This window comes from Camellia sinensis, chromosome 4 (genome assembly GCF_055761805.1).
Source record: "Camellia sinensis isolate YWXY chromosome 4, ASM5576180v1, whole genome shotgun sequence".
Taxonomy (NCBI): Eukaryota; Viridiplantae; Streptophyta; class Magnoliopsida; order Ericales; family Theaceae; genus Camellia; species Camellia sinensis.
In genome coordinates this window covers 216,999,601-217,006,130 of record NC_138964.1, presented here as the reverse complement: position 1 = coordinate 217,006,130, position 6,530 = coordinate 216,999,601, and positions in this window count along the sequence as shown.

The window sequence follows — 6,530 nt, the reverse complement described above, 5'->3', positions numbered from 1 at the left end:
TCGATTGATCGGAATAGTATAAATTTTTATTTATTTATTTATTTTTAATTTTTTTATAATTGACATATGTTAATTATTATATATTCAAAAAAATATTTTCTGAATTTTTAAATTCTTTTATGTATTTTAATAAAATTTTGAGTTGTATGTTTGGTTATGAGTTATAAGTTTTTATATCAAATATCATATGTCACATCAAATTTTCAACACTCAAATCATAATTCCACTTACAAATTCAAAATATAACTCCTACTCTCAAATCATAGTTAGAAAGCTCTACCAAAGGCAACCTTGAATTTCAAGAGAGAATGAAGGTTGATTAATGAATTTAATTAAGGAATTAGTTATGAAAATTTTGGAAAGAAAAATAGATTCCAGACAGAGAATTTTGAATTTCAAGAGAATGGAAATTGATTAATGAATTTAATTAAGGAATGAGTTGTGAAAATTTTGGAAAGAAAAATAGATTGCAAGGAGGGAATTTTGAATTTCAAGAGAATGAAAGTTGATTAATGGATTTAATTAAGGAATGAGTTATGAAAATTTTGGAAACGGCTGATCTGACAAGAAAAATAGATACACCATCTCTAATCATTTATTAAATTTTTCGTTTGATTTTAAATGAGTAAAAATTTGTTTTGATATGGGTTATTCCAATCTTTCATTAAATTTCATCAAAAGTTTTAAAAAATTACTTGTTCGTCTTAAATTTTATTATTCTCTCCATCCCACTCAAAATATAAGTCTTTTCTTAAAAATTAAGGACTAAAATAATATAAATTTCTTATTTTGTTCTCTTTTTTAAAAAATTTATTAACAACACAAAAAAGTATAATTATGATAATTGATATTTCCTAAAAAATGTACTGTACTATCAAAGGATAATTTTGAAAATTATTTTTTTTTAAATGTAATAATTGTATTACTAAAAAAAATTAAATTCTCCAAAATAGACTGTTATTTTGGGACGGAATCAAATTTAAAAGAAAAAGCTTATTGAAAATTTAGTGAAAGATTTGGTTCATCCTTAATTTGACAAAAAATTTGGCTGCGTTTGGAGAAGCTCTCCAAACACATTTCCACCCATTGATTTCAGTGTAGTATTTGTTTTGAGTTTTCAAATTATAATTCTACACTCACTTTTGAAAACTTTTTTCTAGGCGGGAAAATTTGGCTAACTCGGACGTCCGGCCGATTGATCGAAACAGTGTTCGATTTTTTTTTTGTTTACACCTGTTATTTTTATATTTTAAATCAAAAATATTTCTAGAATTTTTTTAAAATTTTTTATGAGTCTTGAATAAGAATTTAGGTTATGTGTTTTTTAATGATTTTTTTATTGTTTATTTTTTTTTATCTTTTATGACCTTTTTCAATTTTTTTCTAAAAAAAATTAAATATTTACATTCTATCTGACTAGACAAATATAAAAAATTAAAAATATTAATATATATATATATATATATAAATATAATTTACCCCATCATTTGATACCACTACAAAATTGAGCGAAGAAGATGAAGAAACTTCAAACCCCTTTCCAAGTATTTATTTTTGTGAAATTTCATTTATGAAATTGTTTGAAATTTGCTTGAAATTAGTTGAGATTCTTCTTGCTTTGTTTGAGATTGCTTGAAATTTCTCTGAAATTGTTTGATTGTTGTCTTTGTAGTGATTGTTGTTGTTGTTTTCTAAATTTGTTATATATATATATATATACATATGTTCTGTTTTGTTTTGTTTTTTTGAGGGGGGGGTAATGTTGCCTCTATCTCCATCTCCAAAAATCTAGAAAATAGTATTTTTTATTATTATTGTATTGCTGCTGAATTTTTCCCAATGTGTTTGTTTGTTTGTTCCATAGAAATTTTGAAGCCAAATTCTATTTACTTGGATGATGATTGCCAAACATGTTGCCAAATTTGACAGAGAAAATGGCAATTGTCAAATTTAACAAGGTTTATAGCAGTCCATTGGAGTACGAATTTTGGAGATTATTGCTAAATTTTGGCAATTGCAGCTCCAATAGCTTGCCATTGGAGATGCTCTAATGTGTGAGGGAAAAAAAAAATTTCTTTTAATATCTAACAACCTTCTTCTCTATGATTAATTAGAACATTCACATCAGTTTCAACAAATTTCGAGTCAAATTCTAATTTAAAAAACTAATTTCTTATTTTAATTAATTACTATTTTAACTGTATCATTCATTAGACTCTCTATTCTAATTCTATTTTATCATTCATTCCCTCAATGGAAAATACTCAAAAAAGTCAAAATAGTGGAAATAAAATTTATCCCCCCCCCAACCGGTTGAACCGCCGACCAGTCGAGGTTCCGGTCCGGGTACACCCATAGAACCGGTCACAGTGAAAAACCGACCTATTTTGGCAGAACCAGGAAAACCGGTGGTCGGACCGGCGAACCGGTCGACCCGGTTCCGGTTCACCGGGTTGATAAAAACGAACTTTTTGTATTTTTTTTCTTTTTTTTTTATTCTTTCTCTTTCTTTCTTATATTATATATATATAATAAAAATTTAATTGGAAACTCTCTTTTAAGGGTCTCCTCTTGTAAGGAATCCCATTGAGAGCTTGAAATTATTGTGAAAGCCTCTATCTATTTATAAGAAAAAAATTCTTCCAAAAAAACTCAAGAAATCTATGTGGGATTCAATCAAATCTATTGGAGGGAAACTTAAAGTTTTGATATCCCTCCAAAATTTTTGCTCTTCTTTCAATCAAATTATTTGAATTAAAATCATATGGAGGGAATATTGAATATTGAATATTTGATTTCTTCTTCCAAAATTAAAATTAATAATATTTTTAAATATATTTTTATATTTTTTAATAAAAAAATATTAAGAGAAATATTTAAGATTATTAAAATTTTTAATTTATAATTTTATTACTTATATTTTTATTTAAATATAATTTTAATATATTTATGACGTCACGGTTCGATTCTGGTTCAACCCGACGGTTGAACCGGTGACCCGTCAACCCGATCATTTTTCCGGTTCACTCACCGGTCCGATTTTTAAAACATTGAGATAAACTATTCAATTGCCAGTAAATAGTGGTGTCTCAACAAGTTAAGGTATTGTAACAGTCATAAATAATAACTAATCATATAATTTGTTTTTTGAGTCAGATGGAGCATTGTTTCATGATTTGCTAACTATATTTAATTAAAAATTTTAATTTATAGAGACTAGTGTGAATACTCTTACAAAATACAGTGTTATGAGTTTATATATGTTGGTGGTTGGCAGTGTAACGAGTTTATATATGTTGGTGGTTGGCACGCATGATATTAATGGGTAATCCCCAACAGTAGCTTTCTACGACTATTTTAAAAGGATGGTTAAAAATTATTTTTAACTTTTAATTCGTTTTAGGTCATATTATTTTTAATATTTTTTACACGTTTTTTTTGAAAAAAAAATCAAAATATTAATTTTAACTATGAGTAATGCTAAAGATCCCAAAAATTATACCAAAGTTTCTACCAAATGTCTCACATGGGTGTGAAACCCATACAATGTGTGTCCCATGTGAATCCCACACCCATGTGAGACATTTGGTAGAATTTTTGAGGTGTCTACCATTTTTGTTTAACTATATTTCCAAAACAACCCTAATGGAGCCTTCACATTTGAGAAGTTGGCTATTTTAATAGGTTATTTTAAATATTGACTATTTTAATAGGTTAAAATAGTTATGTTTGAGGAGAGGGTGAGATTTTTTTATAGTTAAATATGATATTTGTGAGAGAAAAAATAAAATAATTATGAATTTGATATGACATTTTGTTTTATTAGTTATTTTAGCATATTTTATCTTTGAATGCTATTTTAGCCCAAAAAACCAAAAATCCTTTTCAAAATTTATTTAGAATTATTAACGTGTGATTTGAATTTATTCTACGTATGATCTCATATTAAATGAATTCAATCTTAATCACACAATCTTGTTATGTCGGTAGAAAATTGAGATTATTTTTTTGGGTAAACAGAATTACTGACCCATAATTCATACCCACTAAAATGAATTTTTTTGTGTTGGGATTCATTGACCAAATGCGGATTTTGTAATATGATATAATAAATATATTTTCTTTATTTTAAATAATAAATATCAAACTGTTGAAAAAAAATATATGCAAATTGTCTAGGATATATAATTCTGAGTTCCCAATTTTTTTTTTCCTCTTGTCTCATTACATTTTTAATTATTGAATCATATCTTAAGATTTTCGTGTCTCGAGAATTTCCACGACCAAATTTAAGATGAACTAAAGTATAGTTCATTCTCATTTAGAAAAAAGTTAAAGGCCAAACTTCAAGTAAGGTTTACCTAACTATAGTTAATTATACATCCCCAAATTAAGGCTAAATGAGTTGTGACCAATTTGCTGCCCGAACCATTAGGTCCACTCTACTTTTTCTATACTTATACGCACTTAAGCTAATCAATAGATTTAATTCAATACCCACTTATTGAGAAATTATTTTAAAGCATATGGTATGAGAATCAATTATGTGTAATGGAACATTCACTCCTTTGTTTGATATATTTGATTTCTGATTCCATATCTAGTTCCTTCTACTTACCCATCAATTCAAAAGTTATACTTAAGAAGGTTTGAAAGTATAGTAGTCATCATCAAGTAATTTCTTAAATTAATTTCTCAAAATACAAAATTTATTTCACTTGAGTGGTTGCATCTCCCTATAAAACTCAAAGGTTCAATTCCTTTCACAAAAGGGCATGTTTTTTCTCCCACTTTAGGAGTTGAATTGTGTATGACATACACAATAAATATAATAAGAAAACAAATTTTATGCTAGGGTAAGAACCAAACAAAACTCATTTCTTTTTATAAAATTAAAAAATGGAAATTACTTTCAATAAAAAAATTTAGAAATGCTTTTCAAGCTGGGCTATCAAGTACTTTAATTTGGCATGCTAGGGAAGACATCATTGAACATTATAATTTTACCAACATTACATTGAAAATGAAATACAACATATCATTATTACCAAAATAAAAAATAAAAAATAAATTAAAGGAGAGAAATTCTAAATAAATACAAGAGGAATAAAACTCATTACAATTTACATGTGTTGAGACTACTGAGCCAATGACCGAACAAAGTTTAGCTGCAGTCTCAGCTTCAACTTCAGCTCAAACCACACTTCAGCCACAGTCGCAGAAGCAAGCCACACCTTGAGCCACAGTTGAAAAAGCAGTTATGGATTCCACGTGTGCTGAAAGATATGAGACTAGTTCATCTCTCAATTATAACTAACTTGAGATATGCAAATCTGTTAGAGATTCTAGAAGAATGTATTAGGCTTCTATATATAGATACTATCCTGAGAGAGTTGAAAAGTGTGAGAGAGAGCTATCAATGAAAATATCTAAATCTTAAATCTCTGTGTTGAATTCTAATTTTCCACATGGTATCAAAGCTTCAATCTCTTGCGAGTTGATCCTCATCTGTGTTTGAATCCAATTCATCTTCTTATTCGACGTCTTCGATTCCTTCTAATCTTTCTTTTTAATTTCCAATATGTCTTCGTTTATCACTATCAAACTTGATGCTTCAATTTTTTTGATTTGGAAAAATCAAACTCAAAATATTTTGAAAGCTATTGATTTGCTTGGAATTGTTGATGGTACTTCACCTTGTCCATCCATCACCATCAAAGATGCTTCTGGATCAGATGTTGATAATCCTGCCTATATCCAACGGAAACTCGTAGATGCACATCTTCTTAGTTGTATAACTGCTACTTTATCACCTGCAATATATTCCACAGTTCTTCATCTTCATAGTTGTTTTGAGGTCTGGAGTGCATTGCACAAACGTTTTATTGCACTTTCTCGATCTCATGTGCATCGACTCAAAAATAAACTGAACATGTTACCAAGAAAAATGATTCCATGGAGGCATATCTCACAAAAATCAAAGAGTTAGTTAGTCAATTAGCTCTTGCCTCTGCATTCATTGATGATGAAGATCTTGTGCTTCTGATCTTGAACGGACTTCCAGAAGAATATGATGTATTCAAGACGACAATTCGAGCTCGTTCCAAATCCACTTCAATGGATGAACTGAGTTCTCTACTTCTCTCTGAAGCCATACATATTGAGTCCAAACATCACAAAGATCATACTGAGCCTATTGTGGCCTTCTTTTTTGTTCAAGGTTCTTCGAATTACACTTACCAAGGTTCTGGATCTAGAGGAAGATCTTTCAGAGGAGGACGAGGAGGTCGATCATATGGATCAAATGGATCTCAAATCAATCATTCTCAAATTCAGAATTTCTCTGGCTCTTTTTATGCCTCTAGTTATCCTAAGAATCATGCTGGACGTGGTTCATTTCGAGGTAAAGGTCGATCTGGTTTATCTTTGACCTGTCAAATTTGTGGAGGCCATGGTCACGCAGCTTTAGATTGTTGGTATAGAATGGATCCACAGTTTCATTTTTCCACTTCTACATAGAACAATTCAAA